This window comes from Elephas maximus, chromosome 5 (assembly GCF_024166365.1).
Source record: "Elephas maximus indicus isolate mEleMax1 chromosome 5, mEleMax1 primary haplotype, whole genome shotgun sequence".
In the NCBI taxonomy this organism is placed as follows: Eukaryota; Metazoa; Chordata; class Mammalia; order Proboscidea; family Elephantidae; genus Elephas; species Elephas maximus.
The window spans coordinates 63,213,551-63,236,290 of record NC_064823.1 but is presented as its reverse complement, the minus strand read 5'-3'; positions in this window follow the sequence as shown (position 1 = coordinate 63,236,290).

The window sequence follows — 22,740 nt, the reverse complement described above, 5'->3', positions numbered from 1 at the left end:
TTGTATTGGGATAGGTTATGAAGCCTTAGAGGGAGACTCTATGGGCTACATTTATATAAAGTTTGGTAAAGAAAAATAAATACGATTTGCATTCAGGGAAACTTTGGTCTCAAATGGGGCAAGAAAAAAAAAGATTAACCTTAGTGAACAACTAACAGATGTTTAAATGAAGCAATAAGCTATCTTTCCCACGATGTGACTCCTGAGACCGTGTTCTGCTCATGTCTTAACTACCTCTGCAGTTCCAGGATATTATGTTTCAGACTGATTGATGATAGAAAATATCACTAAAAAAAGAGCATAGCTTCCATTTTCTGACTTTAGTAATAAGAACCATATTCTTTAACAGGTGGCGATATTCGAAATTCTACAGGGCACATATTAATTACCAGGATTAGTGATTTAAGCTCTTGATCACAAATGACAACACATGATTTTGGAGAGATGTACACTTCTGTTTAAGAGGCTTTAGGCATTAAGCCAAATTTACTTAATGTCTTCATTAATAATAGTTACAGAGTTCTTGAAGCAAAGAGTATCAGGTTGTAAGTTTGCTAAAATGGAACTTAGTAAAAACAACTTGAAAGTGATGTAATAGAGGTACATGAATTAAAGAAAGGAACCCACAAATCTCCAAAAACTGCTGTCTTAAGGTAGGTTTGTTGCTATGTATGGGATATTAATGGATAGCTTGTGAATTTTTTTCAGTATCATCCATAAACAAAACCAACCAATTGATTCATGGTGACCTCATGTCTGTCAGAGTAGAATTGTGCTCCATAGCGTTTTCAAAGACTGACTTTTTCAGAAGTAGATCACCAGGCTTTTGTTCCAAGGTGCCGCTTGGTGGACTGAAACCTCCAACCTTTCATTTAGCATCCAAGTGTGTTAACCAATTTTGCCACCCAGGAACTCCTAGTGGTATTTATAGTTACCTGTAAAATTAATCATTCTGGTTTACCCAGGACTGTCCCAGGTTTTTTTTTTTTTTTTTTTTGTCCCAGGTTTAGCACTTGAAAGTCCAGCATGCCGGAAACTTCTCAGTCCTGGACAAACCAGGATGGTATCTCACCCTATTTCTAGTACTCTTGAAAGTCAGTCTGATACAGATGGTTATGAACCATCTTTTTATTTTTTATTAAGAAATATTTTATGTCAAATAACATATAAACTATTAGCGGGTTACAATAAATGAACGCTACTGAACCCACCACCCAAATAAAAACATTGAAGTCACTGCTCTGAACTAGACCACTAAGCAACATCATTATAAATGGAGAAAATATTGCAGTTTTCAAAGATTTTCTTTTACTTGGATCAATAATCAATGCCCATGGTAGGAACAGTCAAGAAATCAAACAAGGTACTTACTGCATTGGGCAAAACTGCTGCAAGGAACCTCTTTAAAGCGTTAAAAAGCAAAGATGTCACTTTGATGACTAATGTGCCAATATGTGCAATACCCAAGTCATGGTATTTGCATGTGAAAGCTGACAATTAATTAAGAAGAGTGAAGAAATATTGATACATTTGAATTACGGTGTTGATGAAGAATATTGAATATACCATGGACTGTCAGAAGAATGAACAAATCTGTCTTGGAAGAAGTACAGCCAGAATACTCCTTAGAAGTGAGGATGGTGAGACTTTGTCTCACTCACTTTGGGCATGTTATCAGAAGGGAACAGTCCCTGGAGAAGGACATCATGCTTGGTAAAACAGAGGATCAGGGAAAAAGAGGAAGACCCTTGATGAGATGGATTGACACAGTAGCTGCAACAAAGCAATCATTGTGAGAATGGCTCAGGACCGGGCAACGTTTTGTTCTGCTATACATAGGATCGCTATGAGTCGAAATGGACCCCAGGGCACCTAACAACATGTTTTCTGCCCCTTTCCCATCCTCCTGCCTCACTCGGAGGTTATTCCTTTGAGAAGTGATTTTACTACTTTACTGCTTTTCTTTTTACTTCTACTATTTGACCACAAATTTAAGTATACCGAAACACTATCTTTGTTAATACACATTATTTTTTAGAGCAGTGTTATGTTTACAGAAAAATTGTGCAGATACTACAGATACAGCGTTCCCATATGCTCCCGCTTGCTTCTATGCACTATATTGTTTTAGAATTTTGTATAAATGGTACCATACTGTGCACATTGTTCTGGAACATGTATTTATTGTTCAAAAATTATGTGAAAGAATTTTATTTCTTTCTCCTTGTGAACATCCATAAAACAAGTTCATCTTCATTGCTGCAAATAATAAGTACTTATATAGTGCTTACTATGCTCCAGAAACTGTTCTAAGCTCTTTGAATATACTAGCTCTTATTTCTTACAAAACCCAAAGTGGTAGAAACTGTCATTATCACTATTTTATACATGAGCAAACTGAGAAATGGAGAGGTGAACTAAGTATAGAAAAATTAACGGTAGACCTTGAATTCAAATGCATAAAGTCTGACTCCAGGGGCTTCATTCTTAGTCACTAGATAAGATGTCATATTTTACTCTACGAATACATGACAGGTATATCCATTATCCTGTCAATATGTATTTGGGTGATTTTCACATTTTTTTTCCTATTACAAACAATACTTGTGTGAACTTTCTTGTAATAGGTCTCCTGATTCAAACAAGCAAGGTGTTCTCTAGTGTATATGCCAAGCGTCAAGAAATACGTGTTGTGTTCAGCATACTGAATGTTTTTGCAATATGGATATACCAATTTCTATTTCCTCCAGCACCATAGTTCCCTTAGCCCACGTTCTTTAAACCTCTTGTGTTGTCACACTTTTTTTCATGCCAGGCTGATGAGTGAATAATAATAACTCATTATGGTTTAACTTGCATATCCAGATTACTAATTAGATTGAGCGTATTTTCATAGTATTGGACAATTGTATATAACCATCTCTAAAATATTTATTTGTGTTCTTAGTTATTTTTTTCCATTTTGTGTTTTCACTTGATTTTTTTTGTTTTGGTGGACTTTTTCACTTTTTAAAAATAATATTAAAATGGTATAAAATTATTTCTTTTCTGTTTTCTGTTACATGTCTTATATAAAATGTATAAATATTTTTGTTGTTGTTAAGTGCTGTTGAGTTGGCTCTAATTCAGAGTGACCTTAAGTATAATGGAAGAAAATATTGCCTATCCTGTGCCATCCTCACAATCATTGCTATGATTGAGCCCATTGTTGCAGCCACTGTCCCGATCCATCTCATTTTCTGCTGACCCTCTACTTTACCACTTTTTTCACTGACCCTCTACTTTACCAGACATGATGACCTACACGAGCAATTAATCTCTCCTGATGATGTGTCCATGGTAAATGAGAGGAAGCCTCACCATAGCTTGCTTCTATGGAGCATTCTGGCTATACTTCCTCCAGGAGACATTTGTTTGTTCTTCTAACAGTCCATGGTATAGTCAATATTTTTCAACAGCACCACAATATGAATGCATCAATTCTTCTGCCTTCCTTTTTTATTGTCTAGCTTTTGCATGCATATGAGGCAATGAAAAAGATTGTGGCTTTGGTCAGATGCACCTTAGTCATTGAAATAACATCTTTGCTTTTTAACACTTTTAAGTGGTCTTTTGCAGCACATTTTTGCAATGCAATACATCATTTTATTTCTTGACTGCTGCTTCCATGGGCATTGATTATTGAGCCAAGGAGAATTAAGTACTTGATAACTTTAATTTCTTCACCATTTATCATGATTGTTGTTTATTGGTCCAGTTGCAAGAATTTTTTTTTTTTTTTTATGTTCAGATATACTCCATACTGAAGGCTGCAGTCTTTTACCTTCATCAGTAAGTGCCTCAAATCATGTTCACTTTCTGAAAGAAAGGTTGAGTCATCTGTGTATCTCAGGTTGTAAATGAGTCTTCTTCCAATCCTGATGCCATGTTCTTTTTCATATAGCCTAGCTTCTAAAATATTTGTTCAGCATATATATTAAATAAACAAGGTGAAAGAATACAACTCTGTCACACACCTTTCCAGTTTTACACCATAAAGTATTCCCTTGTTCTGTTCAAATGACTGTCTCTTGATATATGTACAAGTTCTGCATGAGCACAATTAAGTGTTCTGGAATCCTCATTCTTTACAATGCTATCCAAAATTTGTTGTGATCCACACAGTCAAACGTCTTCACATAGTTGACAAAACACAGGTAACATCTTTCTGCTATTTTCTACTTTAGGCCAAGATCCATGGCATCAACAGTGATATCTTTCATTGTATGTCATCCTCTGAATCTGTCTTGAATGTCTGTCCATTCTCTGTTGATGTACAGCTGCAGCTTTTTTTAATTGCTTAATTATCTTCAACAAAATTATGTTGGCATGTGATATTAATAATATTTTTATATATAAATATGTGTTGCAAATATCTCTGTTTTTAATGTCTTTTTATTTTTTCAATTTATGACAGTTGAGTTAATTATTCCAATATTGTCATTTAAAAAATATTATCTAAGAAGTCCTTTTTCACCCTAAATTCCTATTTAAGTCTTTATTCCTCCTAGAATTGATTTTTGTTTATGGTATCAAGAGGCAATCAATTTTTTTAGCTATATGAGTTGGTTTTATAAAAATAGCCAATTTTTCCACAGAAATATATACCATTACTCCTGCTCTGTCATGTATTTAACATGTGTTTACATTTTTTTCTAAGCTCTCTACTTTCTTCCATGAGTTTATTTGTTCATTTATGCACCAACACCAATCTCTTTTAATGTAAGTATTTAATGTAACTATGAGACTTATTATGTGGCAAAGCAAGACTTCTCCTTATTCTTCTTCAAGTTTTTCTTGTCTAGATTAGGCAAGATGGCAGCATACAGTTGCTCCTTCACATTCCTTCACTACTATGCCAGAAGCCAACAAATGAAATTTAACACAGCCAGCAATCTTGGAATGATGGACAGCAGTTGAAGCATTGGAGAAATGAGGTGAATGCTGAATCAGAAAAGAGATAAAGTAAGGATGGCAGGAAGGCTGAGATTCATTGAGTGCCCACAACATATCTGCCAGCCTAGCTCAGTGTGGCCATTTTGTGATGGTGAATGATGGCACCCCTGAACAAAAAACCCAGTGTGGGAACTACACTTAGGACACAGACTGGCTCAGAGATACAGGGTAAATAGCCTTAAAATGCAGCAGCAATGGATAAAGGAGTGTACTCTGTGAAAGACTGAGAGTCACATATTGGCACGACATAGATCTGAAACTGGGTAAACCTAGTAAAGTACAGATTGGACTCTGGGAAATCACAAATAGAGGACAGGAAAGCCTGAACGCACATGCTTGTGGAAGGGTACAGGGAAGGTATACAATGTAGTTGAATGCTACTGTATCTCTCTGAGTACAGTGGCAGAAGAGTACTAAGACCCAGAACCACAGGGTTGCCATGGGACCCACCTATCAGCCAAGTCAAGAACCGTCCATCAATCAGGCAGTCCACTGGGAACCAACTGGATCCCCCTCCCCATGCTTGTGTAGGAAAGTCATGCAGCACTACTGGCCACCACAGGAAAGCCACACCCCAGCACAGCTGGCCTCAGTGGGAAAGCCACACCCTAGCACTTCTGATCAACAGTGGAAGGTCCTACCCCAATGTAATTAGCTGCAGCTGCAAAGTCTTGCTACAGTGCTATCGGCCAGCATGGAGAAGTCCTGCCCCAACGTCACAGGTGATTCTGAATGAGCCCCCAGAGACTTAATTTTCCAAACCACCTAAAACCTGTGGAAGTATATTAGAACCTTGTATCATCAAAGGAAATGCCTGAGGCCCCACCACAGAAGAGAGGAAGGGGCACATGTCCCCAGAATCATTGGGTTAGTACTGGAAGAACTAAAAGGACAAAATGCACTGTAGTGGAATTTAGGGGGAGAAGGAGGAAATAAAGTGAAAAAATTATAATCCCAGGAGAAAGAGAAGATTCTGAGTTCCAGATGACACAATAAAATACTCTAATTCAAGTCCAACAAAAAATTATAAGGCATACAAGAACACAGGAGAAGATGGACCAATTAAAAGAAAACCATGAAGAAGCAGAAATTAGTTCTAAGGAGGCCAGGTTAATGGGAAACATAGAGGACCTCCAGACAACAATGTTAAATATGTTCAAAAAAAGCAAAGAACACATAGAAAATAAATTATGGAAATCAGGAAACAAAGCAAGAAACTTGATAAGGAAATAGAAAATATTAAAAAGAACCAAAGAGAAATTCTGGAAGTGAGGGATGAAATAACTCAATTAGAAGATGCAAGGGAGGGATTTAACGGTAGATTTAAATAGACAGAAGACAGAATAAAAATTGAAGACAGGGTAACTGATTTATCAAGTCTCAAGAAAAGAACAAAGAAAAGTGAAAAAAGCCACTGCAATTGTGGGACACAATTAAGAAATCCAATGTTAACATTTTTGAAATTCCAGAAGAATAAGACAGAAAGAAAAGGATAGAAAGAATTTCCCAAGATAAAATTACAAAGAATTCTCCAGATCTGAATAAGGGTCAAGCTTGCAAATCCAGGAAGATAGGCACACTCCAAACAAAAGGAATACAAAGAAGTCTATACTAAGACATTTTGTAATAAAATTACTGAAATCAAAACACATCTATTCCTCACTTATCAACTATCTCTTTATTCAGCATTTTGCATTTACAATAACAAAAAATCTACTATCCAACTATTCTGCACATTAACAATGTATGTCTAGCAGTAACAAAAGCTAAGGTGCAAGACGAAAGTAACGCTGGCTGTGATGGTTAAGGTTATGTGTCAGCTTGGCTGGGCTATGGTTCTCAGTGGTTTGGCAGTTATGTAATGATGTAATTTGGCAGTTATATAGTGATGAAGTCATCCTCTATTTTGTGATCTGAAGTAGTCATTCTCCATTTATGCATAATTCCTATTTTCACATAATGACCTGATGTTTGAAACCTAAGCATGTCAATAAGTGATGAGTGGGCGTACAAGAAGAAAGTTCTGAACGCAGCAAGAGAAAAACACAGTATAACAAATAAGGGGTCTTTGATAAGAATTAGTATGGATTTTTCCTCAGAAACCCTGGTGGACAGGAGGTAATGGAATGACGTATGTAAAATATTGAAGGAAGACTATTGTCAACAAAGAATTTTTCACCCAGAAAAGTTGTCATTCAAAAATGAGGGAGGCATTAAGACATTTCTAAATAAATAAAAGTTGCAGGAATTTGTTACTATCAGACCTCCTTGGCAAGTATTGCTTAAGGGAGTTTTTCACATAAAAAGGAAAGAACACTAAAAAATACTCAAATCTGCACAGGAAAAGGAAAAGAAAAAAACAAACCAAAAAAAAAAAAAACCAGTAACTCCAATAAAGGTAATGACATCGGCAAATAAAAGGGTGAGTTGTATGCTATTCCCAGGGAGTAAACTTAGTAGTTAATCCCACAAGCCATGCAACATCCAGTGCAATAAGAAATAAGTACAAATTTAACCTAATGGACATAGAATGAATAATGTTATAATTTATGTTACAGCATAAATTTTTGTGTGTTAATGCTGTATGTTACCTGTTTTTATGTTAAATGTTGAAATCAAGCTAAAATAAGTTGGTGCATTTGTAAGTTGTTAAATGTAAGATTTGTAATAACCACTAAGGAAATATTTAGAAAATATCAACAGAGAGAAAGAAGGAATAAATAAAGAAGAATCACCTTAAATTTAAATGGTTTAAACTTTCCATTCAAAAAGTAGAGGGTGACAGAATGGATTAAAAAACAAAACGAACAAACAAGCAAAAATGATCTATTCTTATGCTGTCTAAAAGAGACATACCCTAGGGCCAAGGATAAAAACAAACTCAAATTGAAAGGATGGAAAAAATTATTTCATGTGCTAGTAACCAAAAAAGAGTAGGGATAACCATACTGATATTACATAAAATAGATTTTAAATAAAGGGTTAACTCATCAAGAAGATATAACAATTATAAATATATATGCTCCTAACATCTGTGTTCCAAAATATATGAAACAAATACTGACAAATCTGAAAGAAGTAATAGACAACTTCACTATAATAGTCGTGGACTTAAATATACCATTTTCAATATTGGACAGAACATCTAAAAAGAAGGGAAATAAAGACATTTGGAAACCCTGGTGGCATAGTGGTTAAGAGCTACAGCTACTAACCAAAAGGTTGGCAGTTTGAATCCACCATGTGCTCCTTGGTAACTCTATGAGGCAGTTCTACTCGGTCCTATAGGGTTGCTATGAGTTGGAATCAACTCAATGATAATGGGTTTAGGTTTTTTTTTGGTTTAAAGACATGGAGGACTTAAAAAGACCATAAACTAATTAGATCTATTGAACATGTATAGAACTCTTCACCCATCATCAGAACAATACACATTTTTCTCCTGTGCATATGGGTCACTCTCTAGAATAAACCATAGACTAGGCCACAAAACAAGTCTTAACCAATTTAAAAAGAATAAAATTATATTAAGTAGTTTCTCTGACCACAGAGGAATACTATTATAAACTAACAGCAGAAGGAAAACTAGAAAACACACAAATATATGAAAATTAAACAACGCACTACTTAACAACCAAAGGATCAATGCAGAAATCGAGAGAGAAATAAACAATATAGTTGTGTAGATAAACAAAAATGAAAAGTCATACTAAAACATACGGGACACAGTGAAGGCAGTCCTTAAAGGATAATTTATAGCAATAAAAGCCTACATTAAGAAAGAAGAAAGATTCCAAATAAATAGTCTAACTTTACAACTTGAGGAACTAGAAAAAGAATAGTAAACTAAACCTAAGGCTACTAGAAGAAAAGAAGTAATAAGGATGAGAGCAGAAATAAAAGAAGTACAGAACAGAAAAACATAGAGAGAATTAAAAAACAAAAAACAGAAGTTGGTTCTTTGAAAAGATCAATAAAATTGACAAACTATTAGCTAGGTTGCCAGAAACAAAAAGAGAAGATGCAAATAAACAAAACAAGAAACTAAAACAGAGACATTACAAGTGACCCAATATAAGTAGAAAGGATCAAGACAGAATACTCTGTTGAACAATGGTATTCCAACAAACTTGGTAATTTAGATAAGATGGACAAATTTCTAGAAGCACATAACTGACCTACACTGACTCAAGAAGAAGTAGAAAAGTTCAACAGACCCATAATAAGTGAAGAGATTGAATCAATGATTAAAAATAAAATAAAATTAAAAAAACCCCAAATTAAAGAAAGGGGCCATATGGCTTCATTGGGGGGAATTCTACCAATCATTTAGAGAAGAATTGACACCAATTCAGTTAAAATCACTCCAAAAAGTAGAGGAGGAGTTCACCCTAAAGCTTACTATGAAGCTAGCATTATCCTGATACCAAAGCCAGAGAAAGACACCACAAGAAAAGAAAACTACAGACCAAAAACTTATAAATATAGATGCAAAATTCATAATGAAATACTAATGAACAGAATCCAACAGCATATTCAAAGAATTATACAACACGATCAAATGGAATTTATTCCAGGAACGCAAAGAAGGTTCAACATTAGAAAATCGCTCAACAGAATAAGCCATATTAATAGAACAAAGGAAAAGAACCACATGAACATCTCAGCGAACAAAGGAAAAAAAAAAAAAGATGATCGTCTCAACTGACATGAAAAAGGCATTTAATAAAACACAACACCCTTTCTTGATAAAAACCCTCAACAAGATAGGAGTAAAAAGGAAGTTCCTCAATATGACTAAGGTGATTTATGGAAATCTAGCAGCCAATATTATCCTCAATGAAAAAAGATTGACATTTTTCCACTTAAAAATGAAAACAAGGCAAGGATGCTGCTCTTACCACTCCTACTCAATATTGTAGTGAAGGTCCTAACCAGAGCAATAAGGCAAGAAAAAGAAATAAAAGGTATCGAATTGGAAGGAAAATTTAACACTATCACTATTTGCAGATAACATAATTCTATACATAGAAAACCCCAAAGAATACACTAAAACACTTCTAGAGCTAATAGAGAAATTCAGCAAAATTACTGGATACAAAGTAAACACACAAAGAAAACAGTTGAATTTCTATAAAACAATAATGACAAATCTGAAAAGGGGATTAAGAAAATGACTCCATTTACAATAAAGTGTAAGAGAATAAAATACCTAAGAATAAGCTTACCCATGAATATGAAAAACTTATGCAACAAAAATTATAAAACACTGCTGAAAGGGGCTAAAGAAGATCTAAATAGATGGAAAGATGTTTCCTGCTTATGGACTGGAAGACCCAATATAGTCAAGGTATCAATATAATCCAAAGCCATCAATAGATTCAAAACAAAAAAATTTCAATAGCAATTTTTATAGAAATGGAAAAACAGATCCTCAATTTTACATAGAAAGGCAAGAGGACCCAAATAGCCAAATTGATTTTAAGAAGACGAAAGTAGAAGGTCTCACATTTCCAGACTTTAAAACATATTATATAGGTATAGTAATCAAAACAGCCTGGTATTAGTTTAATGATAGACACGTAGGCCAATGGAATAGAATCGAAAACCAGAAATAAATCCATACACACGTGGCCAATTCATTTTCAACAAAGTTGCTAAGTCTGTTCAGTGGGAAGGAAGAGTCTCTTCAATAAATGCTGCTGGAAAACTGGATTTCCACATTCAAAGAAATGAAGCTAGATTCATACCTCACGCCATACATGAAAACTAATTCAAAATGCATAGATAACTTACATGTTAAATCTTAAACCATAAAATTCTTGAAAGAAAACATAGTGGCAAAGCTATAGGACCTAATTTTTTTTCCAATGATAAATTATCAAATACAGCAACAAAGACACGATCAGAAGAATCCTAAATAGACAATGGAGCTCTCATAAAAACTAATTAAGTTTATCAAAAGTCTTTTTCGGCACTTCCAGACAACACAGGGCTACAGATGGAAGCACCACACTGTTCCTCCACAGCAAAGACCCAAAAAACTAAGTAAAACGGAGGCAGCCATCAGTCCTGGAATCCTAAGTGTCAGATGAAGAGATAGAGAACTCAACCAAGCACCAAACGGAATAAGAAACTGAGAAGAGAACAGAGCAAGGAGAGGTATGTGTAGAGGCCCTTATCAACTAATGCAGCACAGGCTCACCGTCTTGGACTCCTGCTGGAGATCAGCGGACAGGTAGTCCTGGAAAGCAGCTTCACGGAGCTCCCAGCAGGAGATGGAACACCCGCTAACCAGATATATGCTTTCCCACCCCTATCCTTCTCCCCCCATGCTCGACCTCCCCTGCTTCATAGCTGGCTGTGGTTGCTTGGCAGGCCAGGAAGTACAGGGTCCATGCTGCTTGGATTCACCCCACCCACATCGGAGATCAGTGGGCAGGGAGTATGGGAAAGCAGCTTCAAGGAGCTCCCAGCAGGTGACAGAGCACCTGGTAACCAGCGATATATGCTTTCCTCCTCATCTTTTTCCCCCATGCTGCTTGGCTTCCTCTGCTTTCCCCCAGTTGTAGTCTGTTGGCTGGGAGGCACTGGCTTCGGCCCCTTGCTTCTTGGATTTGCCACACCCACACAGGCCAGCTCCCAGAGTGTCCTTTGGTTTCTGGAATGGCACTGTGTGACATCTCTACCCTTTCCAGTCAGGCTCTACTGCAAGGCCTGGGGGCTACCTTCCCAGTCTGTGCAGCCACACCAGTGGGATCCCTGGGGGCTTTGCTTTTCTTTTTTCTAATTTTTATTTATTTATTTATTTATTTATTTATTTATTTATTTATTTATTTATTTATTTATTTATTTATTTATTTATTTATTTATTTATTTATTTATTTATTTATTTATTTATTTATTTATTTATTTATTTATTTATTTATTTATTTATTTATTTATTTATTTATTTATTTTTCCCTGTTTCTCAGTTTCTCATCTTTCCACTTCAATGGCAAGCTCCCTTAGCACTTTTTTTTTTTTTTTTTGGCTCCTGTTTCTCCTCTGTCCTCTTTCCTGTACCAATCTTAGCTCCACACATCACAACCTTCCCTGACCTTCTTGCCTACTTGCACCGTGGGCTGAACATCATATCCCCGAGCAGCACAGGCAAGGCCTACCAGAACCTGCCCTGTGCTGATTCCTGGCCCACCTTGTTGGCTCTAGTAAGTGAAACAAAGAACCCATTGCAGCCCCTCCACTTCAGCTGGACCTGACCTGCTACACCACAGCTAAGCGACCAGCTTTGTCCATTGTACAAAGAGGCGAAAACTATCATGCCCACAGATGAGCAAACAACCAGGAACAAACCTGCTCAGACACAGCTAAATAAAACAAAAAGCCTGACAAAACAAAAATATCTACAACCAATAAACAAACAAAATAACTATTGAATGTCCCAAAGACAGCAGACCATATATATATATATATATGTAAAAACAGGACAGGATGACTCCAGTAAGCATCCAAAATAAAACACCAGATAAATTTCCAGTAGAAGAAAGGAACCAGAATTGCCTGACAGGAAATTCAAATCTCTAATATTCAGAGCTATCCAAGAGTTGAAGCAGAAAGCAGACAAAAATGAGGGAAAAAAAAAAAAGGCAAATTCATGGAAAGGCAGACAAATTCATAGAAAATACTGACCAAAAAAAAAAATGGAGGAATTCAGGAAAACAATACAGGAACAAAATGCCAAAAATAAACTCACTAGAAATCATACAAAAACAACAACTAGAAATCCAAAAGATAAACAAGTTTTCAGAAATGGACAGTTCCTTAGAAGGGCTGAGGAGCAAGTTTGAAATGATTGAAGACAGGATCAGTGAAATTGAAGACAAACACCTGGATATGTCTCTGTTTGAGGAAGAATCAGAAAAAAGAACAAGAAAAATGAGGAAACCCTGAGAGTTATGAGAGATACAATCAGAAGCAAAAATTTGTGAGCGATCGGAGTTCCAGAACAGGGAGAGAAAATGGGAAACACAGACAGGATCATTGAAGAACTGCAGACAGAAAACTTCCCTAATATCATGAAAGATGAAAAGCTCAACATCCAAGAAGCTAGACTCCTGCAAAAATAATACATGTGCAATTAGTGAAGTACTTTCTGAGCAAGAAGGGCATGGCTTCTCTATGTGTTCCAAAATAGCAGGATCTTCTAGTAAACTAAATGGGGAGCTCTGAGAAATTGCTTATACATTCTGATTTATATTGGGAGCAAACATCAAATTTGTGGGAATGTGTTTTTTTGAGTCTCACTTTGATATGGAGGTAAAAGAAAGAGTGTCAAATATAAAATGATAATTTGTTACTATTTTATTTTAATACAAATTTATATAAAGAATCACAAAATGCAGGATCATATAAAATTAAAGTATTTTTTTAAATTAAATATCTCTGCTCCTATTTCTTTTTCTTTCTTTTTTTTTTTAATTGTGCTTTAGGTGAAAGTTTATGGCTCAAGTTGATTTCTCATACAAAAATTTATACACATATTGTTTTGTGACGTTAGCTGCAATCCCCACAATGTGCCAGCACTCTCCCTTTTTCCACCCTGAGTTCCCTGTGTCAATTCAACCAGTTCCTGTGTCTTCCTGCCTTCTCATCCTGCCTCCAGATGGGAGCCACCCATTTGGTCTCATGTATGCACACTCCTCACATGTATTATTTTTTGTTTTATGGTCCTGTCTAATCTTTGTCTGAAGAGTGGGCTTTGGGAATGGCTTCAGTTCTGAGTTAACAGAGAGTCTGGGGGTCATAGTCTTCAGGGTTCCTCCAGTCTCTGTCAGGCCGTTAAGTCTGGTCTTTTTATGTGAGTTTGAGTTCTGCTCCACACTTTTCTCCTGCTCCATCCAGGACTGTCTGCTGTGTTCCCTATCAGGGTGGTTATTGGTGGTAGCTGGGCATCATCTAGTTCTTCTGGTCTCAGGCTGGTGGAATCTCTGGTTTATGAGGACTTTTAGTCTCTTGGGCTAATATTTTTATTCTGTCTTTGGTGTTCTTCATTTTCCTTTGCTCGAAGTGGATTGGGACCAATTGATGCATCTAAGATGGCTGCTCACAAGATTTTAAGAGCCTAGACACCACTCACCAAAGTGGAATGCAAAACATTTTCTTAATAAACTTCATTATGCCAATTGGCCTAGATATCCCCCCAAACCATGGTCCCCAGGCCCTAGTCCCAGCTACTCAGTACCTCAAAATGTTTGGATGTGTTCTGGAGAAAGTTGTCATTTTTTATAAAATACTGTTTATAAATTTTCCATAAAGTTGTAAGAGAGCTTACACTTCCAAAAAACCGAGAGTTCATATATCTTTCAACTGTTTTAAAGACTGAAACTGTTGAGCTTACACTTCCAAAAAACCGAGAGTTCATATATCTTTCAATTGTTTTAAAGACTGAAACTGTTTCCAACTTACCATGAAAATATTCTTGTTCTAAAAACTCAGACTCCAAAAGAGCAAGTAGCATGTTTTTATTAATTATCAATTATTGTCTTACTCCAATAAAAATATTCAACTTCATAGTTTAAAATCTTCCACTTTATCCATTTATTACTAACATTCTCCACACACACACACACACACACAAAATAAATGGTTTTATATGCTTACAATGGGAAGATTCCTTTGGGATATGGTATGCTCAAGATGTGAAATGACAGGGAGATGCTGGAAAAGTAAATTAAAAACAGATAAGAACAATTTTATTTGAATTATTTTGCTTTTATTATTATTAGTATGGATTTTCTAGAGTTATTAAAAAGATGTGCAAATTTTCTACTTGTAAAATTTACTTTAGCAGATATGAACTCTTAAAATACACAAAAGTCTCCCTCTTAGGAAGACATCTGGCTACCCTGCATAAATAAACCAAGTTCAATATTGTTCTTCCATTACCACAGTAAAACAGACCAAAGCACTCTCCACTGGCAAAAAATTTACTCAGAAAATTAGTAGTCAATCACGTACCATATGACAGATTGGAACTTTCAAAGTTGAACTATGGTGCGATTCTCCTCTTGAATATTTTTTGATGATGATGATAATGATGATAGCAATGATCATAATGAAAAAAAATCATTTATTAAGCAGGCATATTCCAGATGTCTTGGTTAGCCAATCTTATTAAAGTCTTGCAATAACCCCATCCGAAATATAATCAGAATCTTGCATCTGAGGGTTATGAGTACATTAAATGAAATAATATAAGGAACATCTATGTGGTTTCAAATTTGCTCTAGTACTTCCTGTCTCCTTAGGAAAGCAAAACTTATGTTATTGAGAAATTATTTGCCACCAAATTTATTTGTACATTAGTATTGCCTTTTTATAAACAAAAAAGTGAAGCTAAATAGAGTAAATTAGAGTTTGCTAATTACACAGCCATGAAGTGGCACAGGCAAGATTTAATCTCAAATCAGTCTGTCTTTGAACTTACCATACAATTCACTAGCACCCTGGAATCGAAAAGGTAAGGAAATATTGTTTTAAAAATTCAAAACTTTGTAGGGAAAAAAGAAGTCACTTGGGGTGGGGGGAACACTGTGTTCTAATTTTTATTCTCAAAAAGATTCACTACTTATTTGTACAACAAATATTTACTAAGAATCTACCATTAGCAGACAATGTTCTAAACACTGAATATAATGTGGTCATTTGTGTCAAATAATACTGTGCAATCTAGTAAAATGAGGTGATGGTGATTTTATTGGGAAGTGTTAGCTCTCATTTAATATAAAAACTGCAAACTATTCTTTTAAAAAATAGAATGCACATTTAACGAACAAACTTGGTCCTTGCCCACATGGAGCTTTCATTTTAATTGAGAAGAGTGGCTTTAAATAAAGAAATCTTGAATATAAACATAAAAGTTAGTAGCAAAATGTCCTATGAATCAATTACCAAAAGACTGTTGTATTAGGGACCCTCTCCATTAAAAAAAACAAAAACAAAAAAAAACATTGCCTTCAAGTAGATTCCAACTCATAGTGACCCTATGGAACAGAGTAGAACTGCTCCACAGTGTTTCCAAGGAGCTGCTGGTGGATTTCAGCTGCCAATCTTTTAGTTAACAGCCAGGATCTCAACCACTGCGTCACCAAGGCTCCCTCCATAAAGTAGTGACACCTAAAATGTGACCTGAAGAATGAGTAGTAGTCAGGTGTGCAATAAATACATTAGGGACATTCCTAGCCCAAGGGGGAAAAATGTAACACATAAAATTGTTTGATGCCTTTGGTGAAATAAAGAATACAAATGAGACTAGGGGAAAGTTAGTTTTGGAGAGAGGGTTATGGAATGAGATTGAAGCATGAGCACTGGTCAGACCCTATATGGAAAGTCATTGAAGACTTTTACATTTTAAAAATTTAGATGGTTTAAAGGGTGATCAAGAGGTTATTTAAGAAGCTTTGCAATAATCCAGGCATAAGACAGTGGCGGCATGAGCACAGGTGGTGGCAGCATAGAGGGAGAGAGTAACTAGAATAAAGTCTTGTTTTGAATTTAGAATCAAATTGGTTAGATGTGGAGGGGAAGGAGGAAAAAAATCTCAGAATCAGGCATAATTGGTCTCAGGTGCCTGTGGAAAGTCCACACGAAAATGTCAGACATGTAGTTGGATTTGAGAATCTAAAGGAGCTAGCCTTGGCTGAAGGTAAAATTTTAGGACTTTTCGATCCTACAAATGTTTTTTAAAGCCCTAGCAATAAATGGGACCATCAGCCCAAATTTGTCGAAAGAAATTTGTAGGATCCAGGACACAGCCCTGAGGTAATTTGACATACCTAAAAAAAGTGAAGGGGATGTAGAAGAATCTGTCTACAAGAGGAAATCAGAAAGTAGCATCTGTCACTATGAAATATAAAATGCTAAGTTAATGAAGGACGATTAATTAAAGAAAAAGAGTCTAAAGCAGAATAGTAAAGGTAGGATAAATAACTCTTCTGAAAAAGTAGCAACATCGAAGAAACAAACAGAATCTAAAAATATTAGAAAACCTGTCTCAATATCAAGGAGTAACAGATGTATCTACTATTACAGTGATTGTGCCTCGCCTTCCTGTTGAGAGACATTGTATATAGAAAAGACATGGCCATCACAGAAAAGCACTCACTGCTATTGGAAAGGATGGGAGTTTACAGAGACATCACCAAAATCCATTGCCATTGAGTTGACTCTGACTCACAGTGACCCTATAGAACAGAGTAGAAATTCCCCAGGGGGTTTCCAAAGCTGTAATCTTTAAAGGAGCAGACCGCCACATCTTTTGTCCTGTGGAGTGGCTGGTGGGTTCGAACCACTGCCCTTTCAGTTAGCTGTCAAACACTTTAACCATGGTGCCACCAGGGCTCTAACCATGGTGCCACCAGGGCTCTTCTTACAGGGGCATAGTAGTACCCTTACTGCAGATCCAAGTAGGAACAAAGGGCAAAGAGACCTGGATATACTTAGAGTCTTATTTACTGAGTCCCTACTATGTGCCAGGTACACTACCAAGTACTTTTTACTTTTTTAAAAAAAGTAACAAGATGTTTACTTGTGTTTTATTGACTGTGGAAAGGCATTTGACTGTGCAGATCATAACAAAGTATGGATAACATTGTGAAGAATTGGAATTCCAGAACACTTAATAGTGCACCAGAGGAACCTGTACCTACATCAAGAAGCAATTGTTCAAACAGAACAACGAGATACTTAGTGGTTTAAAGTCAGGAAAGGTGTGTATTAAGGTTGTATCCTTTCATCATACCTATTTAATCTGTGTGCTGATTAAATAATCTGAGAAGCTGGACTAGATCAGGATCAGGATTGAAGGAAGAGTCATTTAACAACCTGCTTTATGTAGATGACACAACCTTGGTTGCTGAAAGTGAAGAGGACTTGAGGCACTTACTGATGAAGATCAAAGACCATAGCCTTCAGTATGGGTTACACCTCAATATTAAGAAAACAAAAATCCTCACAACCAGACCAGTAAACAACATCATGATAAACGGAGAAAAGGCTGAAGTGGTTAAGGATTTTGTTTTACTTGGTTCACCATCAACAGCCATGGAAGGAGCAGTCAAGAAATAAAAAGATGCATTGCATCGAGCAAATCTGCTGCAAAAGACCTCTTTAAAGTTTTAAAACAGCATAGGTATCACTTTGGAGACTAAGGTGTTCTTGACTCAAACCATGGTGTTTTCAATAGCCTCATATGCATGTGAAAGCTTGACAATGAATAAGGAAGACCAAAGACGAATTGAAGCCTTTGAATTGTGGTAGTGGTGAAGAATATCAAATATACCATGGACCGCCAAAAGAACGAACAAATCTGTCTCCGAAGAAGTACAACCAGAATGCTCTTTAGAAGCAAAGATGGTGAGACTACATCTCACACACTTTGGACATGTTATCAGGAGGGATCAGTCCCTGGAGAAGAACATCATGCTTGGTAGAGAGTCAGTGCAAGAGAGGAAGACCCTCAACTAGAAGGATTGACACAGTGGCTGCAACAATGGGCTCAAGCATAACAACGATTGTGAGGATGGAATAGGACCTTGCGGTGTTTCATTCTGTTGTACGTAGGATCACTCTGAGTGGGAACCAACTCTATGGCACCTAACAACAACAATGACAAATCTCATTTAATCCTCAAAATAGCCCAGCATAAATATGAGGCAGTGCACTTAATTTCAGCTCAGCATTTTATTAACTTCATTTCCACTTTGATAAACTGAAATTTCTACCATGTTCACTGAATGTACAAAACGCACTCTGGGTCAGTTCTCAAGTGTTCAGTATTTCAAATGTCTTTTTTGTATTATTAAACAATTTCAAAATCCAATTAAAAGGGAAAACAAGCAATTAAAAAGAAAACATGTTCTTGCCACATGTCAGTCTCATTATTTGTTCAACATGTTTATCTCTAGCATCTAGAAAAGTACTCCATAAATAGCCATTTATTATTTCTTACCTGAATTTGTATTTCTTGTTCTCATCTAAGGAAACCTACACCTTAATCTTTCCTCTTTGTTCATATCTCATTTTCTAGTGATTATTTGTGTATTCCTGGGATCATTAAAATAAATTTTCTTAAACATAAACATGAAACACTATAAGGTTTTACCTTGTTTGTAAAAGAAAAAAAGATCCATCCATATAAAATAAGTAATATGTTTTCTAGGTCTAAGTTCATTCTCAAAAAGGTAAAATAAAAATCATACAGAATATCTGTCAAGATATCGGATTTTTAAATAAAGGGGTGTAGTATTAATCAGTGATACCAACACAAGGCTAAATTCATATTTCAATAAAGGATGTCAATTCAAAGCGTCACCTACCCCTGAGATTGAATTTGGTCCAACACATCTCTTAAAATATCTTCCAAAATCAATACAACCTTGGATTATACCATCAGAACTGATCATGATTTATTTCCCTAATTTCACCAAGATTATCAAGTTTCCATACTTTCATGAAATTATACCTTAGTTTAAATTCCAGACTCACAACAAAGACATTCTTAGTACCCTCTTAACCATTTACTAATATGGTTTCCCCACTTGAAATCCTTTCGCTTCTGTTTAACTTATCAGTTCCTCAAGGCCTGTTGCACGCTTTATCTTCTTCATCACACATTCTCTATTTCAATTGCCATAGATCTCTTTTCTTCGTTCACCAATAAAATTATTTAGTCAACATATATCTAGTGAGCACAAATGAGATATCTGGCACTGTACCAAATTGTGGGAAGTTAGAATTTAATTACTAATGAATGTATTATTACAAACTAAGTCCTCAGAAGGAAAAAGGGCATGATAAAATGATAAAATACAGCCAAGGAACCTGACCTAGCCTGGGACAGTTCAGGAAGCTGGCAACTGCTCTGAGATGGATGGATGAATTGGGTTTATTTAGGCAAATGGATTTGGAGGTGGAAAAGGCATTCCTAAATGATCTTAATCATCGTTATGTCAACCATACATCAAGCTTTGCTAAGAATCAATTATCTCATTTTTTGTTAGTTATGTTTTGTGTATATCTAATTTTTGTTTGTTTTTTCTCCTTGAAAGATTTCTTGATGCTAAAGTCCATGTCTCATATATTTTGATGACCATAGTTCACCACCCACAATAATTTAAAAGTGCTAAGTATAGATCAAGTGCTAGATCGAGTGCTCAATAATTTTTAGAATCAAATTAGTACATTTGTTTTTTACTCATTTGTGAAATGTTTAATCTGAAATGTTTTCTACCTTGAACTTGCAGTTCGAATAAAAATCCACCAACACCAAGGAAAGCATGGAGTGAAATAAGGAACTTCATTTGAAGTAGTGGTTCACATTTGTTTTTTTTTTAAGTCATTGTTCCATTTCTTCATCATCTGCGTTCCCACTGGAAAAAAAAAAAAAAAAAAAACCACTACCAGGTGAAAATTCTACTTCCAGAATGGTTTGTGTCCTGAGGAGATATTACAAGAGAAGTATAAAAACATATGCCACATGAATTCCACTGCAGGGTTATTCATAATAGAAAATAGCAATAAACCAAATGTGAATACAGTATGAGACAGCAATAATATGTTAAAATATAGCCACTAAAATTAATAGTTATTAAAAAGAAACTGTACCATCTTGAAAAGTGCTTTTGATAAGGAAAAACTAAAAGCTTAAGTTTCTATCCCTTCAATGATTATAGTATATAAACAATGATTACTATGATGTTAAATGTATGTAAGGAGCCCTGGTGGTGCAGTGGTTAAGCACTCGGCTGCTAACCAAAAGGCTGACAGTTCGAACCCACCATCTGCTCCTTGGGAGAAAGATGTGGCAATCTGCTTCTGTAAAGATTACAGCTTTGGACACCCTGTGGGGCAGTTCTATTCTGTTGTATATGGTCACTATGAGTTGGAATCGACTCAATGGGACATAACAACAATAAATCTATATAAGGATGTATTCAAGAACTGAAATATGGAAGATAAAAACATTATTTGTTAGAATGACCGATCTATTAGTGTTCATTTTTATAACTTTTCTTTTTATAGTAGTTGGTGCCAAGTGCACAAGTGTGCTGTAGTATAATTGCCCACTCCTTCGGCGTCTCCAAAGGTACTCATGGACATAACAGCTGCTAATGGACAAAGAGTAAAGTATGTGCCTTAGTGGGAGACGATTGCCCTCTGAGAGACCAAAACATTTATTGTTTTATCTTGGTGGGATAAAGGAGGAAGGACAGTTTGCTCATGCCGGTAAGTCTAGAATCTCCTGATGTTCATTCACCCTAAATAGCTGCAATGAGTAATGCTCACTGCCCTCAGGGGAGCTTCCTCTTTGATTACCCATTTTACCATTTATTACCGTTTTCCTCTACTCTCTTTTTGTACATGTGTTTGGCATGTAGTCATTGCAGCTTACTAGTATGTTCACCCTTGGAAAGAGGGGCTTCTCCCATGATGCAAAGTGGGGCATGCATGGACACAGTTGGCATGGAGGCCTAGCTTTGTGGAACCTTGGCTGATAATAATGCTTGCTGGTCTATTCATGCCCATCCTGTTTATTAAGTGAGTAATAAATGCCTGTTGATGAAGACATTGGAACAGTGTCTGGTCTGTGCTCCAAACAATGCCCTTTGGTGACTCCTGGTTACATACAGTACCCCAACCACTTTTTATGCTTCTGGAGTTCTTTGCAAAGGTTGTTGTTGTTAGGTGCTATCGAGTCAGTTCTGATTCATGTTGTTGTTGTTAGGTGTTGTCAAGTTGGTTCTGACTCATAGAGACTTTATGCACGACAGAATGAAACACTACACAGTCCTGCAACATCCTCACAAATGTTGCTATGCTTGAGTCTATTGTTGCGGCCATTGTGTCAATCCATCTCATTGAGGGTCATCCTCTTTTTTGCTGACCCTCTCTTTTACCAAGCATGATTTCCTTCTCCAGGACTGATCCCTCCTGACAACATGTCCAAAGTATGTAAGATGCACTCTTGCCATCCTTGCTACCAAGGAGCATTCTGGTTGTACTTCTTCCAAGACAAATTTTTTCTTTCTTTTGGCAGTCCATGGTATATTCAATATTCTTTGCCACTACCACAATTCAAAGGGGTCAATTCTTCGGTCTTTTTTATTCATCGTCCTGCTTTCGCATGTATATGAGGCGACTGAAAACACCACGGCTTGGGTCAGGTGCATCTTAGTCCTCAAGGCGACATCTTTGCTTTTTAACATTTTAAAGAGATCTCTTGCAGCCAATTTGCACAATGCAACTCGTCTTTTGATTTTATGACTGCTGCTTCCATGGGCGTTCATTGTGGATCTGAGTAAAATAAAATCCTTGACAACTTCTATCTTTTCTCTGTTTATCATGATGTTGCTTATTAGTCCAGTTGTGAGGATTTTTGTTTTCTTTATGTTGAGGTGCAATCCATACTGAAGGCTTAAGTCTTTGATCTTCATCGGTAAGTACCTCAAGTCCTCTTCACTTTCAGCAAGCAAGGTTGTGTCATCTGCATAACGCAGGTTGTTAATGAGCCTTCCTCCAATCCTGATGCCCTGTTCTTCTGCATATAGTCTACTCCAGCTTCTCAGATTATTTGCTCAGCGTATAGATTGAATAGGTATGGTGAAAGGATCCAATCCTGATGAACACCTTTCATGACTTTAAACCATGCAGTAGCCCCTTGTTCTGTTCGAATGACTGCCTCTTGGC